The sequence below is a fragment of the Kogia breviceps genome, chromosome 4 (genome assembly GCF_026419965.1).
Source record: "Kogia breviceps isolate mKogBre1 chromosome 4, mKogBre1 haplotype 1, whole genome shotgun sequence".
Classification (NCBI taxonomy): Eukaryota; Metazoa; Chordata; class Mammalia; order Artiodactyla; family Physeteridae; genus Kogia; species Kogia breviceps.
Window position 1 is genome coordinate 165917719 of NC_081313.1, and position 20335 is coordinate 165938053.

Sequence of the window (20335 nt, forward strand, 5' to 3'; positions counted from 1 at the left end):
AATCGCATGAGCCTGACAATGGGAATGGTCTATCTACATTAATCTTCTGTGAGTTCTGATGGCCAAGTCCAAAGAGGGCATGGTGAAAACGATGACTGAGGAAGATGAATCTGGCTGCTGCATGAGGCTGAAAGTTGGGAGCAGTGACTTGGCTTTAAGGCTGGCCAAGGCAGGATGGACTAGGATTTAATCAGAGCAAATAATGCTTGGTGCATCATGTTATATCATATTTCACCCATCAAACAGTGATGAAGAGCTAGAGAGGATTGTGAAGATCATTTGAAAATAAACAAACCAAGGGCTCCAAGGCTTGTAGCTCTGTAAACAGAGGTGAGGTTAGGCTGGGTGCATTTATTCAACAACTGGCTACTTAGTGAGCTTTTATTGTGTCTCAGACACTATGCTGGAAACACAGGCGTGAAAGCAAGGAGAAACACACAGGCAGATGTCACTAGCTCTAAGTTAAAAAAAAAAACAACAACAACCAGTAAACAGGAAAACAATTGTAAATCGTGATACAAAACAACCAACCGAGAAACAGAGATAGGAAAGCACTAAAGGTTAGGGCAGAGGTGAAGCAGATACTTTAGGCAGGGTGACGAAGCATAACCTCTATGACATTTATGCTAAGAATTAAAAGATTAAAAGGAGCTTCCACGTGAAAAAATGGGAAGAAGAACAAAGAGCATAAGAACATTTGAGGTGGAGGAATTTGCAAAGGCTTGAGTTGAGAAGATTCTGGGCCTTTCTAAGGCTTGAAATAAGGCCACTGTGTCTGGAAAGTCAAGAGGGGGCAGAGCGGTTCGGATGGCTTTGGAGAGGTAAGGAGAGGCCAGATCATCTAGAGCCTTGGAAGTCATAGGAAGGGGGCTAAATTGTGATGCAAGGCATTAGTTCTCAAACTCAAGCATGAATCAGAATCATGTGGAGGGTACCTTAAACAGATTGCTGTACCCGATCCCTAGAGCTGCTGATTCTCACGGTGTGACCTGAGAATTTGCATTTCTAAGACATTTCCAGGTGGTACTGATGCTGCTGGTCTAGAGACTAGACTTTGAGAACAGCTGCTCTGAGGCAGTGAGAAGCATATTAGAAATATGTTTAATAGAACTGGCAGAACTTGCTAACCAGCTGAGTGGGGCTCAAGAGGGAAAGGAATCGAAGATAATCACAAAGGTACAATCCCACGTGACCAGGAGGTAAAATATGTAGGAAAAACTCTTTAGTTGGTGTTGGACTATGAGATGGCGTGCCCAGCAGGAATCGTCTGTGGGTTTCAGTGGATGTGGAATTCAGAGATTCGTAAGACTTTCACAGATGGGTGGTAGGGAGGGTGTAAATGTAGGGGAAGAAGCACAGAAACAGGAATATGATACGGTCAACCTGGGGTTTCTCCAGGTCCCCCCAGCCAACCTTTTCACCCTACAGACTCGGGGCCAGCCACCCCACTGGCTTGCCTGGCCCAAGGCCAAACCAGTATTGGCAGCAACCTCAATCCACCAGCAAATAGGCTGGTTTGTTTTGCCATCCCCCTTCTCTACCATCTTGTAGAGGACTGGACTCTTCTTCTTGCATCCTGTGATGAAAGAAACTAATTCTTGTAAGCAATGACCCTGAGCAGGGACACCCACTGTCCACCTGAATGAACCAGGTCTGCCTTTGCCCTGCCCTCTGCCCCTGGAATGCTCCACTGTGTGCATGTAGTCGGTCACATCTCCCAGCCTTACTTCCCCCAGAGCACAGCTTCCTCTCCCGCCCCCGCCCCCCCCATTAGTGTGTGTGCTGCTGACAGCACATCCAAGTTATGAGGGCAGCTTTGCTGGGCTGCAGACAAAACCAGTGAGTGACCTGAAGCATGGCCCACCCACAAGAGAGACCAAGAGATCATGGAAAGGACAGTGTCATGGTAGCCAAAGGAGAGAAAAGTTTTACAGGAAGCAGAGGGCTTCCCTGGTGGCACAGTGGTTGAGAGTCCGCCTGATGATGTAGGCGACACGGGTTCATGCCCCGGTCCAGGAAGATCCCACATGCCGCGGAGCGGCTGGGCCCGTGAGCCATGGTCGCTGAGCCTGAGCGTCCGGAGCCTGTGCTCCGCAACGGGAGAGAGGCCCGCGTACCGCAAAAAAAAAAAAAAGCAGAGAGGCCCAGATACATCCGAACTGTTGAAAGGTGTAAGAAATTAGGAAAAAAGAACCCAACATGATTTGTCAACAAATCACAACAACTTCATAGAGAGCAGCTATACAAGAGTGGGCGGATGGAAGAAAACAGCAATCAAAACGCAATAATGCACATCTAATGTTATTAGGTTAAATACTACACAAGTAATTGGGTGATGAAAATTACTAATCTTGCACAGGATCCTCACTCTATGCCCCGGGTACTACTAGTCCTGCTTGAATAGTGGAGTAATTGGCAGATAACTAACTGCACTATTAATTATGCCAGGGCTTGCTTGGAGATAGGCTAAAGGCCAAACATGTAGGATGAGGAGGATCTATGACTTCCTTTTATCTCTGTGCCCTGAGAAGAGCAGATGGAATGCTTGAAGTGAGCTTGAGCCCACAGCTGGCCCCGCTGGCTGAAGTTCCTTCATGCTCCGCCCTGAAGAGGAAACCAGAGTGCCTGTGCAGTGGGCCCGTGCGGGCCCGGAGGCCACCTGCAGTGTGTGTGCAAATGGCGCTGAGGCACAGTGCGGGTGAAAGGTGTTCTCAAGTTCTATGCAGGAGACGTTTATAAGCCAGGCCCCTAAATTCACGTCTGGATTTTCCACAAAGTGGATTATGGCAAACTGGAGGCAGAACAGCTAGCTTATCTGGTTGTGGGATGAGATAAGACAGTAAGAAGCCTATCAGAGTCAAAGTTTTGAACCCGCCCTGTCCAATAGATCCTTCTGAGATCATAGAAATCATTTTTTATGCTACCACTATGGTGGCCACTGGCCACATGTGTGTATCAAGCACTTAGAGAGGGGCTAATGTGACTGACAATGGAACTTCTCATTTTATTTTAGTTTAATTAACTGAAATTTACACAGCCCATATGGGTCACAGGGAAAGCACAGCTTCAGAAGACACTCCAGCTTTACTTCCACCCTTATGCAGTCACATCTGAAGCTCCTGTCTGGGCTCGAGGGGGCCTCAGAGCCTCTTAGGGCGATGTGTGTCCTCTGGGATGACATTTCATCTTGGACAATTTCCCTCCTCCTATCAAAAGAGAGCTTTATTCGCTCCAAATAAGGAAAAAATCTGCCCTTAATTACTTACAGGGGTGGAGGATGGACAGATTAACAGGCTATAGATAACAAGCAAGTCCTTTAAAAATGAATGTGGTGACTGTTCAATGCTGCCAACTCAATTTGTGGAAAATGACGGAAGACAAGGATGAGCTGTGGCTGACAGGGAGCAAATAAGTTGTGTGATTTTTGCCTTGAATTATGAATTTCGAGAAGTGTTGTTTCTCTCTCTTAAATCTACATCTTCCTCGCCCTCCGCGTGTCAGTAGGAAGCACTGGATGGGTGAGCTTCTCTTTCTAGTTTGTTGAGCAACCTTCTCTCTTGGTCTCTTTTCTCCTGCTCTCAGCTCTTCCTCAAAGTTTGCATTTCTTTTTTTTTCTTTCCACATTTGCAACAAATTAGCTATATAAATAAGTGTTAATAAGACAACAACAAGGGAGAAAGCATCCTCATCAAATTTCAGGTCTCTTCCACAGGTGTCCCTGCACAGCCATGGCATAAGAAGGGAGCACATAAGCTTGGAAAAGTGAATTCGTGGGAGCCCGTTTTCCTCTTGGGAAAGATAAGAGGACTTTGGCTGGTTGGCCTATTTGGTGAAGTCACTGTGTTACTGACATCCTTGATCTCAGGATTAAGCCTTGCATGGGATGCTTTCAACCGTGATTCCTTTGTGCAGAGTCCAGTCCCAGAAAGCCATCTTAAAAATATACATGTGCATCCCAGAGAGGACCTGGACAGAGTGAGGATGGCTCAGCTCACTTTAGTCCCATTACTAACCAAAGCCATGTGCTACTTACAGTGGGACAGTGAGAAGCTCACAGACACCAGAGCTGCTCGAAGGGGCCTGGCTTGATATTGCCATCTCTTAGCAACAGAAGAATTCCCACATTGGTTGCTTGAGGCTTCAGGATTCTTTGAAGAAATCCTTCTCACCTATCCAAGTGTACTAAGACCCTGCCTTATAAAGTGAGATTTGGTTATTTTATGAGGTGGTGTGGTTTTGTGGAAGGTGCTTTGGGATCAGACTGACTGGAGTTTTAATCCCATTTCTGTCACTTGCTGGCTGTTTGACTAGTGAAGTGACAAGACAGTTCTGAGCCTGTTTCCTTATCAGTGAAACAGCTAATGCTAATTTGTGGGGTGGTGGCAATGGTTATAAATGAAAACTGTGATATTTCTAGCTACAGTAGCTTCTAAGTGGTCAGGTGGTCAGCACTGTGGTTCCAGTAGATGCAGCCAAGAAATGCAGAAGACAGGTCCCAGCTGGCCCCAGAAACAGCCCCAGAAACCTTCCTCCAGGGACGCTGTCCTTCAGTCAGTTCCGTCCTGCCTTGCCTTTTCTTTGTTGTGGGTCAGAGCAATATCATTTATTCTTTCATTCTTTCATCTTCTCGTAGAAAGCCTACCGCATGCCAGGAATTGCTGTAGGTGCTAGGGATACAGCAGTGAACAAGAGTCCTGACCTCATGATGCTTACATTTTAGTGGAGAGGTAAACACAGACTCAGTAAACAAATGAAGACATAACTTCAGATGGTGATTAGTGCTTCGTGGAAAGATAGAGTGAAGGGATCTGATGAAAGTGATGGAAACCTCACAGCTAGTATGTGATCTTTAAGATCACACTTGGACACACACACACACACACACACACACACCACACACACACACACACACACACCATGCACAGTAAGGAGCGTGGATCCTTTATTTTATGGAGGGAGGAGGACAAAGGGGATGAAGAAATGAGACTGGGGGGCCACAGTGGATACAGGAGGTGGGAAATGGTTGGAGTGAGCTGGGCTAAAGAGGAGGAGAGGAAAGAGGAGATGCAAGGCAGCTACCACATGGGCCGATGTGTGGGGAAAGAGAGAGGGAAGGTGCCAGAGATCTCCCAGCTCCTGGGCCTCCTCATGAAAGCCCTTAGCAAAAATGGGCATGACTCACTGATGCTTTTGCAGTTAGATGTTGGGGTTTTTACATCTGGGACATGTGGAAATGACATGGTTGGCCCAGGGAGCCAATATTTATATGCTCCTTGTTTAAAATAATCCAAACCTTACAAACAAGTGTAAAGTAAAAAGCCCTCGTCCCTTTCACTGTTTCCCAAATTCTGGTCTCCAAAGGTGACTAACATTAAAAGTAAAATGTGTATCCTTTCTGATCTTTTTAAAATAAATATACAAACACTACACATGCATAATGTTTAAAAATAAACAGTGGTTTCCTTCTGTTTTTTTTAAAGAAGAGGTCTGATATCATAATTCCCCAAGGACCAAATCCCAAGAAAGACTACCAGAACATTCTAGTATCAATGCTGCATCCTCAAACTACAGACAGCAGTTCTCAGAGAAAAACCTCCCTCTTGCCCCAGCATCAGGTCCTAACCGCTCCTCAACACACTCCACGTCTGCCCTCCATTCTCTACAAAGAAATGGTTGCTCCAGCAGGTGTTTACAGACAAGATTGTATCATGACCCCCAGCCGCTACTCCAGTCATTAAGTAAGAGAGATCCCCTGCCACTTGAGGCCCTGTCAGTTGAAACAGGGTAGGGATAGGGACAAGGAGACTAAATAATTCACCTCTCAGTGTGCTCTGAAAGGGAGAGGAGCTGAGCTGCATGTTGCCATGGAAACCAGGTTCTGTTTACTGGTAGCTTCCTCTACTGGAGTGTGACAGCTTACCCTGTGGGATGGTGGTTCTCAACCTTGGCTACATGTTGGAGTCACCTGGGGGCTACACAAACACTGGCACCTGGCCCCACCCCCGGCAATTATGATTGCACTAGTTTTTGTGGCAGCCGGGCATCCCCAGGTAATTCTAACGTGCAGGCAAAGGCTGAGAGCCACTGCTGTAGGTCAGCTCTCCCTGTTCTAGTAAATTAGTCGTTATCCTGAGCCTCAAGAGTCAGCATAAATGAATTCAGCACTTCGTTATATTTTAATATTGATGTCACATTCAGCTGGGGAAGAAATCTGCTCATTTGTCCGCCCTCAGAAACAAGGCATCTTTAGTCCAACTCATTCCCTTTTCTTCGTGTTAATCTTCCTGATGAGCAGGAGCAATGCCTGTGGACAAGAAGGGACCTTGCTGACCTCTGTTCTGGAAATATGGCCACGCTAGAGGGTCACCTGTGTGCATTAGCCTCCAAGCAGTGTTGGGGTCAGCCATCCACTTTTCCAACTTCCAGGCAGTTGCCAACCTTTGCATTCCCTTCTTGGATTTCCTTCAACGTGCAGATTTATGAGGCAGGGAATGGAGGGGGGGGGGGTGCGGCTGGAGTCCAGACTTAGTGTAATCATGGAGAAGAATGAACGAAGTGTGCTCCAGGGAGTCCCACGCTTCCTGAACGTCTTTCTGGTGTCGTCTTTAATGCTGCTGACTTGGGGACCTCACCTGCTTCTTCGTCCTTCTCCCCACTCAGCGAGACCAAAGTCTGTGACTAACGTTAGGTTTCCCCATGCAGGGCCAAGAGCGCCAGTCTTTCCGTTGTTCGTCTGCGCGTTGATCGGTGATCCTATTTGCGGCTGTCCTCGTGTCTGCCTGGAGTGTCTCTGAGGTTGAAAAATGCCAAGGCAGGGGGCCAGTGGGTGCTAGCTGTACGGTGGCAGTAGCCAGGAACTGGGACAGGGCCTAGGTCACACGCTTTGTTTTTCATTTAGTAGAAATGGGATAGAACTGGGAATCCCTCAGAATGATTTCCAACTGCCCCTGCCCCCCTTGCCATCTTTGCCCAGGAAGACTTCTTTGATCAGGGCTGATTGACACCCGCTCCTAGATACCCTGGTAGTTGTTCTGGAAGCAGATCATAGCCAATAGCGCCCTGGGGTGTCCCCACTGGTTTACCCATCCCCATGCCCACTAAACACAAACCTTTGAGGGCGGAGTCTGCCCAGCCCAGCACAACCCTTGTCATACAGTAAGGGAACATACGCACGCGCGCCAGGATGGGGATGCTTGGCGGCGCCCACATTTCTCCCAACCTAAGCGCACATGCTGGATTCACATAGACCTAGATCTAAACCCTGCTCTTTACTTCCAGGCTGCCTGACCCTTTGCTAAGCTTTCTCTCTCTCATTTTGTTGTGACCCTACACATTCAGGTACTAATGAGTATTAAAGGAGGTAGTGGATGTGAAGCACTGCTCACAGGCTCAGGACTCGATAAATGTTAGTTATCGTGCCATTGTTTTTATTCTTAGTTTCATTATTGTACGTGTGATAAGTTAATTTTAACATCCTCTGCGAGTAGGCAAAGAAAGTATGATGCTTTGCCAAAACAACTTTAACCATCTGGCTTGGATAATAATTCTGATTAAAAAAAAAAAAAAAATCCTGAGAAAGTGGCTCGTAAAGTGAAAGTGCTGTGCAGGGGTAAGACGATCCACTGTTGGCCAGATGTGAACCTAGCTGCCGACGTGTTGTCTGTGGCTTTCTGAGATGAGGAGTTTAATCTTGTGGAGTTCCGATAATTAATAGAGCACTGGAGCAGGAGTGCAGCGTCGGGTGGGCAGCTAAGCAGCAGTCAAGACAACCTGGCAGAGTTTCTACAGACGGACCGGACTGTGGTGTGAAGAGCCCTCTAATTGGAGGGAGCAGTAGTGTACAAGGATGGCCTGCAGCACCCCCCACCCCCCCCCCACCGCCCGCCCGCCCGCCCCGTGTCTTTGCCACTTCTGAGTGAATTTGTACGCCGCTTGCAAGAGCCAAGACCTGTGAGTCACGGCCAAGGTCCTTTCTCCTGTGCATCATGGGGTCGAAATTTAAAATCAGCAGAGGAGAAGGTCTTGACAAGCCAGGAGGGAAACTGAATGTTGGGCATGTCCTGATCCCGCTGAGCCATCCACTCACAGAAGACTGGATGGCTCTAGCTCTCTTTCCCTTCTTTTGTGCTAAGTCACCAAGGTCTGGTGTGTGCTCAGAGGGCAACTGAACGGAGCAGTTTAGATTGAGAACCAGTTTCAAAAGCCACTAGCACCTTTGGACAGCAGCCATTTGTGGATCAGGCCAGTGTTTGGGAGACTGTTTTAAGGAGCTAACGCTAATATATGCTGGTTGAGAAGCCAGCAATTTATCATGTCCTGCCTACTCTGTGGTGAGATGAAGGTCTTCATGGTGAGGCAGTGATGAACATTGCAGATGCAGGGAAGTCATCCTTCATCACCATGTTATTTCGCCTAGAGCTCCGACGGCTACATGATGTCTTAAAGTTGTCAAATTGTGCACACTACACTGACTTCATGGGAGAAAAGTGGGTTCTCTACAAAATATCAAAAATCGGACAATTCTGGTAGAACGAGACATTATAACTCAAAAGTCCTGCGATAAATAATAATTAGGAATGACATTTACTCAGCAGAGCACGCAGAAAACAATACTCTCTGTCAGCTACATCCTTAAACGGTTATAGTTTCACACCTCTAAATACAACTAAGAAAAAGGCCAAGCAAACAGTCTTTAGGAGGTTAGCAGGAATTTTTTCTTGAAGGAAAAAGCAATAAACTTTAAGGAAGTATTCTTTGTTTTCTATGTATTTTTGCAAATAAGAGCAAAAGAGTTCCCCAGTTGTCTGAAAATATTACAAAACCACCTGTCTGTCCTTCAGGAGGTAGACAACAAAATCAACAAAATCTGCATCTTGACTGTACACACAGAATGAATCCACAGAAGCAAGGAATTTTTCTAAAGAGACCAAAGAATGATAAGGCTGTGGGCCATCCTTTTAAAGAGAAGGGAATGCCTGTGCCTCTGAGACAGAGCTGGGGCTAGGGTACAGCAAGGAAGGGGTCCAGAGTGCAGCACTGAAGAAGGCAGCAAGGAGGAGGGCGGGGCAAGGTCAGGGCACCTCCACTGCCTGCCGCAGCCAAAACTCTGAACTCGCCTGGCAGCTGTAGGGGAGGAAACTGAGGCCGGGAGGTGAGGTGACCTGTCAGAGATCTCACTGCTCGTCGATAACAGACCTAGTGCAGAGGGAGGGAAACAGCCAGTAATGACACCTATTCCATCCTCTGTGTGTTTTTGTCAGGGGTGGGGAGAATCAGCAGATTTTCATCGTGGCAGTCGTCAGACTTCTTTTCTTTACGAATTAACAAATATTTGGACATCACTGGAGGAGGCAGTTTGGCTACCCATCCACAACAGGAGGGAGCATCCTCCAGGGCGCGTAAACCTCCGATGGGGGTGCACTCTTGGGTATTGATTTGGTGCCCCAACACTGCATCGTCCCCATGAAGACTCTGTGACCAGAGGATAATAATTAAGACGGGACAATGCCCACTTAGTAAATGAGCTAAATTGGCAAAACTCAGATTAAATAGCGATTTTGTCTCCAGAGATAGAATCATAAGAACACCCTTCACTTAATGAGCCTGACACTTAATAATTCAAACATACCTAGAGAGAAGTCAAACAAAGCATCTCCATCACCTGTTGGATCTCCCTCCACCTCACCCACTGCTGCTTTGCACACACAGCAACTTGCACACTCTGGGAGGAGGGGTGCCGTATGTGGCCACTAGGTAGGGGCTGCCCAGTTTATGGGCCGAAGAATTGGCTAGGTGACTTCTATAAGGCCATGCCCTAGCCCACATGCTGTGCCCTAAGTCACAGTCTTAAATACTTACCCCCCCGCAAAAAAAAAATATCACAGTCTTGACAGCTCTTGCTAATAGCTTCAGCTGGAAGATATCTTTTGAGAGACTGTATATGGCAGTGGTTTAGAGGGGCTGGCAACCTACTGGCCAACTGCTTGGTTTTTGTAAATAAAGTTTTATTGGAACACAGTCATGCCCATTTGTTTACATATTGCCCGTGAGGGCCTTCACGCTACAGTGGAAGAGTTGAATAGCTGCAGCAAAGACTTTATGGCCTGCAAAGCCTAAAACTTTGTTATCTGACCCTTTAAGAAAAAGTTTGCTAAGCCCTAGACTTAGGTTTGCTTCCTGGATCTGTGTTCCCCGAGTGTGTGATCTTGGGGAGGTCATTCCCACCTCCCTGATCTATAGTTTCCTTAAATGTAAAATGGAGTTAATACAAAGCCCGTCTCCTGAGGCTGTGAGAATGAGGAGAGATGACACATGCCCATCTGAATGCTTATCTGTGCTTGGCACACAGTAGGTATTCAAGAAAGGACTAAAGATAATAATAACAATAATGGAAACAGTAACTTGTGTTGCTGTGCTTACTATGTGGCAGACCCTATTCTAAGTTCTTTAAATAGATCAACTCATTTAATTCCTTTCAACAACTCTAGGAGGTGGATATTATAATTATTTTAATTTTGCAGATGAAGAAAGAGTACTTTCTTATTTTTCTTTTATCCCTTCTAAACTCTCCTCTTTTAACCTCCTGTATGTACTGCTTCTGCCCAGCAGCAGCTCTTCAACTGATGGTAATCTTCTCAAGGGCAGGATTCGGATGCACCTCATTATCCCTGGACCTCTGGGGCCTGGGACCCAGCAGGCATCAGGGTGTCAATACTTCTACCCTTGGTCACTCACAGCAGTGAAATCAAGCATTTCTTCTCTCACATGAGTGGAGGGTCCTTTCTCCATTCCGCCAGCCCAGTCTCCGTTCTTCGTCTTTCAGACCAAATTCTCTTGTCTTTTGCGGTGGAATGGGAGGGGAGCATCACCATGGACTTCCAGTAGTAAAAACTCAGGCTGACTAAAATTCTGAGATCCGGGGAACCATTAAGTTTTGAAATAACCGGGTGTTCATTTATTCAACTGACATTTTATTGTGTGCCTATAGTTCATCGACTGTGGAGGTTATACCTGCAGGGGCAAACCTACCTCTCTAAAGCTCACAGTCTATTCCAGAAATATTTACAGAGCTACCCAGAATGACTGCCGTCTTAAACAAATTCTTTTTTTTTTCTTTTTTTGGGGATTTTTTTTTTTTTTTGCATAAAAATAAATTAAGTTAAGCAGGCAGAACCCTCAGCCTTCTTAAGGATTCTGGACTTTATCCCAAGAGCCGTGCTTTCCAGTGAAATCTTCGGCAGAGAAGGACATGATTCCATCTGGGTTGGAAAAGACCACTCTGCCCATTGTGTGGAAAACAGAATGGCATGAGCAAGAGGCCACAGGAAACCAGCAGACACTTAATACCAGGAGCTTTCTCCAGGTGGAGGGATGGGATGGGGAACAGGCCCCTCCGGAATAGAGCCCCACTTCTTTGCGGCTGCCTGTTTCAGCTTGTGCTTAACGGCAGGGTCTCTGTGCAACAGGAACTCTGTCGCCCATAAATGTCAAGCCCCATCCTTTCCCCCAATTTAAAAATATGCACCATTCGAAAATAAAACTCTGCCACATCATTTGGGCTTCACATCTGCTCTACAGTTGCAAAATAACAATTCCACTGCTGCCGCTTGCGTGAAGGGGGGAAGTTTGACATGGGAAGGATGTGGGCCTGTCTCTAATTTCATTTTTCTTTATTGACATTTTCCAAAGTGTCAGAGAGCAGATTCTCTCATTAAGATGTTGACATCTGAGAAAGTCTGTAGTACATCTTATTTATGGAAGTGTGTGTATAGTTGACACACAAGGGAGTTAAAAAAAAATCAACTGTCAAGGCAAGAAAAATCTTACTTTTCTTGGTCTGTTCTCCCTCCCCAGTGACTTCTGGCTACTCTGAATCATGGAAGAGTACCCATGCCTCTCCCATGGTCTAATTAACTTAGAGGGAGACTGGGCAGGAGCTGAAAATTCTAAAAACGCAAGAAACATGGGTCTGTAGAGCTGGCACAATTCATTTCTGGTTAGCAACAGGTCACGCCCTCACCCGTGAACCACACAGATGTTCAAGTGGGATGTCTGGAGGTATTGAGAAATTACCGTAAATTTGAACTCATTTGTAAGCATCTATTTCCATATTTTACAGAAAACTGTAATTTTCTTTCCCAAGTTGCCTCTGCAGCGAGGAGGAGGAATTTGTTGCCGAGATGGCGCTGGCTCCTCCGGCTGCAGCTTTTATGCCTTGAGGATACAAGGCAGGCAGGGTCTGACCTTGGCCCTGTAAGGGGAACAGAGAAATAGAGGACACAGTCCCTGCCCTCTGCATAAGGGAGACCAGGTGGGCTCAGGAACCAGTGAAACCACCAGCCAGCCTACTGGAAAGTTAACCGTCTTTGGTGTTTCCAAGCCCTGGTGTGAGCTCTTCCCCCCATCACTGACCCCTGCAGGTGCTCTGGGTGTAGGTTTGCTTGCTAGGCTGAAGTACAGGGTTGATAACACTTTTTCACAATGTTGTTAGCATTAAATGAGACGCCAGATGTAAACTGTGTGGCGAATCATATACAGGCAACAAACGTTGTTGATATCAATCTCCAGAAGAGAGGCGTAAATACAGGGATGCTCCAGAATGAGCTGGATGAGCCCACACAGCTGTGGGACGCCCCCTGCAACACCTCTCTATTCCATCAAATGGAGGGTGACGTTGAGGTTCCTCCACATCCAGATCAAATGGTCCTCTTTGGTAATGTACGCAGATGAACTTAAGTTTCAGCGTTGGAGTATGCGTGGGGAATGTGAATGGGATCAACAGATTTAAAAATCTTCACTGGGCTTCCCTGATGGCGCAGTGGTTGAGAGTCCGCCTGCCGATGCGGGGGACACGGGTTCGTGCCCCGGTCCGGGAGGATCCCACATGCCGCGGAGCGGCTGGGCCCGTGAGCCATGGCCGCTGAGCCTGCGCGCCCGGAGCCTGTGGTCCGCAGCGGGAGAGGCCACGGCGGTGAGAGGCCCGCGTACCGCAAAAAAAAAAAAAAAAAAAAAAAATTTTTTCACTGGTACCTTCCCTCTTGGGGTATAACCCATAATTTCTGGATTAGATTTCTCTTGCAGAGAAAGAGAGCACCAGCTCTCTGTAGGTCTGGTTCTGCCCTCGGATCCAGGCCCCGGGGACAGGGCAACACCGAGGTCCCAAACTTGGGGCTCGTGGGCCAAATTCAACACATGGCTGTGATTTATTGGTCGGAACAGTTTTTTAAAAATGTGAAATAGTTGCTAACATTTGAATGCTAGGAGTTTTCACATAAGAAGACAGATTTATGGCTTCTCCTGAGAAAACAGAAGGTCTGGAAACACAGGACCCACGTTTCCGCACAGCACCACCCTGTGATGATGAGTAGCAGCTGTTCCCACAAGACCTGGCATGATCTTCAATTACCCTTTAGTTCCCAGCTCGCCTGGTACAGTAACCTGGCCGCCTGGCTCCAGCAGAGTACTTAGAGTTTGCAGACCCTGTGGCAGTGCCTCTCAAGGTGGGGTCCTGGGAGACGCAGGATTGGCATCACCCGGGAGCTTGATAGAAATGCACGTCATGGGTCCCAATCCCGACCCAGTGAATCAGAAGGTTAGGGGTGGGGCCTGATGCTCTTTGTTTCAGCCCAGCCTGCAGGTGACCCTGATGCTGGTTATGTCTGAGAACCCCTGCCCTGGAACACCTGCTTGGGAATGAGGGGAACTGGTTCTCATGTCCTCTCCGCTACTTGCTGTGAAATAGTAGAAATGTCGCTTTACTTTGGGGGGGCCTTATTTACCTTCTCTGTAAAGCGAGAGGGCTGGGGGCGAACTAGTTTCCGAGGGCCCTCTGGCCTTAGCACGGTGTGATTTCTATATTCTTCAGGTGTGTGGGGGCTAATTAGCATTTATAAAGTGCTCGCCACATCCCAGGGATGGGCTCTGCACTTTACTTGGATGATACCCTTTAGCCCTGCCTGTTGCCGTGGTGCCTTCTGAGGACCCACTTTATCGAGGAGAAAAGAGAGGCACAGAGAAGTGAGATGACATGCCAAAGTGCCTGCCACAGATCATGCTGATTTTTATGTCACCCAGAGAGCTGGCGAGCCCTTGCCTCCCTGTGGTCTGCCTGCCTGGAGGGGTGTCTGAAAGGTAATGTCAGCAACGTGCCTGGCACCTCAGAGCAAAGCTGAGCGGCCCTTCAAGGCAGGCAGAGGCATGTTTTGCAGAGCAAGGAGGATTATCAAAAATAGAGCACGGCAGCAGTGGCCTTCCCCTGCCCCAGTTAAAGGAACAGGCAGTGACACTAGGAGTGAAGCTGGAGGGATCACTCCTTGTAAGGAGTTTCGGAGGGAGGGAGAGCCAACAACCCTGTGGAGTGAGGACCAACCAGGCTTTGGACCCCCCTCCCCATCCATCCTCAGTGGAATCCCAGGTCCATCCGTTAAAGTGTGACCCTGGGAGAGCATGTTGCCACCCTGGTCCTCAGTTTCCTTGTCTGTGAAATGGGGACAATGATACCCGCTTCCCAATGGTCGAGAGGATTAAATGAGCAAACAGGTTTAAAAACAACACTGGGTGGCAGTCATCAATACTAGCAACCTTGCCCTTTCTGGGCAGCTCTAGAAGCACCCTATGGTATTGGCTGTGATGATGGAGAAGCTGAGCCGTCTCCGACCATGGGAAGAAATCTCCATCCTCAGTTAGCCCGGGGGGCTCCAGTCACTCAGAGCACTTCATTTCCCAGATGTCTTGTCTCATTGCTCAGTCTCCATCAGTCAAATGTTCTTTTTTTTTTTTTTTTTTTTCCTTTTAGACCTCCTCTCTGGGGTCTGTCTTCCCCGAGAATGTCTGGTCAATAACCGTAGGAGGATTTAGACCCTTATTATAACTTCAGAGTTATCTTCTTGACATAACCAAGACAAAAGACATTTACCTCCACGGGGACCCTCCATTCCCAGATCAGGGAACAAACACAGTGTAAGTCCCCGTCACTTTCTCCTGACGCGGGAAGAACGCTTCGGCATTGTTCAAAGTCTGTGGGTTTCAAACCAAACAGCTCTTTCTCTGCTACTTACTAGCTGTGTGACCTTGGGAAAGTCACCTCATCTCTCTGGGGCTGTGTTATCGTCCATATAATGGGTCAGTAATCCCCTAGTAATGGCGTAGCAGGCGCGTAATGAGTGGTGGTTCCCTTCTCTCCTCCAGTTAGAGGAGACATGTCAGGAGGATAGAGTGGAACCCATTTGAACTCTTTTGTGTCTTCGTGTGAAAAATTAATGGGGATAAATTCAACTGAAACGACAATAATTGGTACCGTTAATTGAGTTGTCACTCTGTGCCCAGCACGGTGCTAAGCATTTTATATGTGTTGTCTCATTTAATCATCCCAAGAGTTCTTATTGGATTAGGGGGGGTATTATTTCTCCATTTCATAGGTGAGAAAATCAAGGCTCAGGGAAGTGAAGTAGGTGCCCAAGGTCCTCAGTTAATAACCTGCTGGGCTGTGTCGGCAGGTCAGTAGCAGCCTCTTTACAGGTACACTAAGAAGGAGTAGAAAGGACTCTCAGGGTGTTCTCCTCCCGCTTGAAAATCACTCATTCTTCCAGCCTGCAGAAAACTTCCCTCTGGAAGCATTAGCCTCAAGTTTTTTTCTCCAGCAGCCAGTACCTCTGGTTTGGGCTTATTGTTTTGATGTGTCCGTAGCCTCAGTCCTTTGTGTGGCCTATTTTTTTTTCCTGGCTTCCGGCCCCAAGATTTGTCCTTATTTGCGTAAGAGTCACGCAGAATATTGATGTGGTTCTCTTCCAGAAAAGTGAACATCCCCCTCCTTGCCGGCTCCAGGAAGCCACGTGGGCCAGGCAGGCAGGCAGGCTCCAGCCCTGGTGCAGCACTGACGCCCTCCCCTCCCCGCTGCTACCCACCATCCATTCACAAACCATCAGCTGAGTGAGGCTTCTCAGAGCCAAAGCGGTGTTTACCCCAGAGGACCCGGATCATTCCACAGGCAATCGCAGCAGCAGTAAATGTGAGGAAGGCATCATTTTATGGTCTTTCTGCTCTTGAGGGAGAAAGGGACCCAAACTCTTGTCGCTTGAAGAGAAGAGCAGTCTCCAGCCCCACAGAGCCATTCTGGAAGGCAGCAGTGGGGAGAGTCGTGTTCCAGCCGCCCTCCCCCCACCACCCGCCATCCAGCCTGGTCTGATGCACCAAGAGGCAGAATCTGAGGGATGAGGTACGTTAGCTCCTCTAACTGGGTGACTGAGGGTGATTGGTCACAGGAAGTCCCAGAGGGCTCTCCTGGGAGCTATCTTTAGGCTTTAGCAAGTGCATCATTAGCTAGTTTTCGTATTTGGAGGAGAGCGCAGAGGAGTTCTGGAAACTGGCCTTGACTGCACCTCCTGTGTTGGGCATCAGGTGGGCAGAACCTCCGCCAAACACTGTGAAGAGTCAGGTGCTCCAGCGCACTTTCCCTCCAGGAGGCACGGTCATTCATTCATTCACTGTCAGCCATTCACTCACTTGGTCGCCCCACCGATCTACTGAGGGCCCACCAGCATCAGACGCTGTTTCAAGGAATAAGACAGCTACCTTCTAGTGGGGGTGAGGAAAGAGGATAAAGAAGCAAACCAAATAGGAAAAATAATTTCATGTGGTAATAAGTGCTCTGAAAAATCACACAATAGGAGCTTGTCATAGAGAATGTCAGGGTTGAGGGAGGCTGACTAAGGCTGAGTGGGCAGCAAAGACCTCCCCCTGGAGAGAGCCTTTAGGCCGGGTCCTGAATATTGAGGAGGAGCCAGCTGGTGAGAACTGGGGACACGGTGTTCCGGGCAGAGGGAATGGCGTGGGCAAAAGCCCTCAGTCAGGAAGGAGTTCTGTCATGTTACTGGGACAGAAGGAAGGGCAGAAGGGTTGCAGGGGGGCATTGAGTACAGTCACACTGGAGGGCACTTATCGTGTACCTAGCGCAGTTCTAAATGTCTCACCTGCAACATCCACTTAACTTTCACACAACCCACGAGGCCCTGTTCCCACTTAGAGCTGCAGAAACTGAAGTTCAGAGAGATGACACAGCCCCCCAAGGTCACACACCAAATGAGTGGTGGAGCCATGATTTGAACCTAGGCCGTCTCATAGTGGAACCCAGATTCTAGCTGGCACGTAAGACAGTCACTGTGAACCCACTTGAAATAATGAACTGAGCCGAGATTGGGAAGAGGAGACGGATCCTGGACTAGGACTGAGCCTTTTCCAAGGGGAATGAGGAGGGAACTGGCATTCACTGATAGTGCCCAGACGGAGTGCCAAGCACCAGGCTGCATGCTTCCTCATCCGTTATCCTCTCCACGGCCCTCCCCGGTAGACTTCATTACTCCCTTTGCGCGGATGGGAAAGCAGGGCTCAGAGAAGTGGTGCAGCTGCCCAGGGTCACTCAACTAATACAAGCTTGTCCTGATTAGGGTTCAGCCTCTCTGCCCTGGAACCTGGGCTTTTCCAACCCTCCATGTTACACGGCGTCTCTTTGGTTTCATTATTTCTTATTCTCCCCCTCTAAAAATGGAGATGAAAATCCCCAACTACGATAAAACCTTAACAATAAATGTATTTGTTTGGTGGGGAGGGAATGACTGGCTGGCAGCGTGAGTGCATTGTCCTTCCAATTGCCTGTTATCTGGAGGAGAGGAGCGGGAACGGGTCCTCCTGTGTCATGGTGCCTGTTGGCTTAGCATGAGCACACAAGCAATCCCCTAAATAAAAAGCAAGTGCCGCACCATGCAGCATTCTGAAAAGGTACGCCCAGTTTCAGAGGGAGCGGAGGGGTCCTCGCGACTGCGAGAAGCCGGGTCAGCAGCTGCCATTCTTATTCCCTCGGGTTTCTCCACCCGGGACTAACCCTGCTCTGGGAGAAGCCTGGAGAGCTCCTCTTGTAAGGCACCAAGAGAGGAACCAGGCCACCATTCCATACTCACCCTCTTTCCTTCCTGGTCTACATTCTAGGTGTGAAAATTCCATCCGACAGCGTCTTTTGTTCACTCACTTAACAAATGGTCATTTGTCTGTTATGGCCAGGGCTCTGGGGAGAGACGGTGAGGGACAGTACAGATAAGACCCCTCGTCTCACAGAGCTTACATTTTAATAGGGGGATTCAGAATGTTTTTTATAAAGGGTAAACAAATAAACATGCGGATATGTTAATTTCAGATTGTGATTAGTGCCATAAAAAAGATAAAATAGGATAATGTTACAGAGAGACTTAAGGTGGAGGGGGAGAATGGTTATTTGCAACTCTCTTCATTTTTTTCGTATCCATCCATCCATCATCTACATCATCTATCATCTATCTAGCTGCCTCTTTATCATTTACCTACACACACATACAGACAACCATACATCGATATATTCTTTCTAGGTCTCTCTCCCTCCCTCCTCCTTCCCTCTCCCTTATTCCTTCCCTTATTCCTTCCTTCTACAGATTATTTTGGCCACCGGCTCAGGGCAAGATCCTCAGGGTGCTTCCTCTGTTTCCTTTGCTGACAAGGAAAGTGACTGGCTCGGGTTCCCTCCATGTCTCCTCCATTACTGAACACACCGGTCAGCATCAGGCAGGCGTTACAAGTGTTTGCTAAGTTACCAAATTAAAAGATTATTCCCACACTGTTTTTATATGCATCCAGTTCCAGAGGTATAATGGAAGCCCCTGAGTGCCCTCCCTACCTCAGGATTACAGTTTCCAAACAAAGGGGTGTCACTCAGTGAAAACCAGAGCATGGCTATGGCCTCTCCCACTGCGGAGCACAGGCTCCGGACACGCAGGCCCAGCGGCCATGGCTCACGCGCCCAGCCGCTCCGCGGCATGTGGGATCCTCCCGGACCAGGGCACGAACCCGTGTCCCCTGCATCGGCAGGCGGACTCTCAACCACTGCGCCACCAGGGAAGCCCTCCTTGGCATCTTTTTGAATGTAAACACTAAAGCCCAAGACTGTTCCATTCATGAACCAATTTCCCAGATCAAAAATTCAACTTTAGAAACATTTGCTGAATACCTACTATGTGTGAAATGTGACAGGAAATCATTGACAGTACAGTCCTTGCCCTTCTATTTCTTATTTTGTTGCTTACTTCCTAGGAGGGAGATCATGGCAGTGCAGATTCTGACATGAGCAGAATTATAAATGCAGGTGTCTGGGAAGCCTCATGGAGACCCATGAGAGGAGAGAACCCATCCCTTGTGCCGGAGGACTGCATGAAAGGGTGGTTTTTGAAATATTCTTCGAAGGAGATCATGACCAGCAGCCCAGTTTAGCTAAAGAGGAGGATAATTAGTCAATGAAAAGTGGGCAGTGGGCTTCCCTGGTGGCGCAGTGGTTGAGAGTCCGCCTGCCGATGCAGGGGACACAGGTTCGTGCCCCGGTCCGGGAGGATCCCACATGCCGCGGAGCGGCTGGGCCCGTGAGCCATGGCCGCTGAGCCTGCACGCCTGGAGCCTGTGGTCCGCAACGGGAGAGGCCGCAACAGTGAGAGGCCCTGGCTGGAGCCCAGAACTGCAGACTGAATTCACACTTAATTTGGAGGCAGTGGTAAATGAGGGTGGGGGACGTGGCAGCTTTTTAATGACTGGGGCCACATGGAAGGGAATGCTGTGATCAGGTTAGAATTTGATTTCTCTGGGCTGTGTCTCACGGAGCAAATCACATGTTCAATGGGATTTTTAAAATAAATTACAGAGCTCAGAAGGGAACAGAGTAGGAGAGCTTCTGAGTGTACACAGAGGTGTGTACACGCAGGTGTAAACGTTTCAGAGTTCATTAGTTAAAGGAGCTGATGGAGGAGGATATCGCCCTGTCATTTAAGACTTCTTGATAAAAGAGCCGGAGGTTTCAGTTTTGAAGTGGGGAATGAAAATAGACCTTTGAACCTCTATCCATCCTTACATGAGTTAGCAAGTTACCCTCCTTTCTCAATTTTCTTTTAGAGCAAATGGTCGTTTAGAGTATCCTCTAAAAGTCACACGGGAGGAGGGTCTGTCCCTTTGGGGATCACAGTTACTGTTCACTAAGGGATCTGGTGTCTTCTGTTCCCAAGAACGTTCAAGCTGGAGACAAACTGAATTCTACTGCCTATCTTGCCATGTTCTCAGTAGGTGGTGGTGCCCTTCCCACCCTCTCTCTGTCCAGGTATCATAAGATGAGGCAGGCACCACCATGGGCAGAGGCTAAAAGCTTGGACTCGGGAGTCAGCCTGTCTGGGTTTAAACCCCAGAGCAGCTGTTTTCTAGCTCTGAGCCCTCGGGAATGTTATTAACCTTTCTGGGCCTCCATATCCTCATAGGGGAACTAGTAAGCCTTCCTCAT

At 48.1% G+C, this 20335-nt stretch overlaps 1 protein-coding gene across 1 annotated transcript in view; it reads left to right on the top strand.

The window, feature by feature from the left end:
• The window catches only part of DOCK2 (dedicator of cytokinesis 2), a 420075-nt gene that overhangs the window by 271907 nt on the left and 127833 nt on the right, over window positions 1–20335 (top strand). The window lies entirely within an intron of this gene.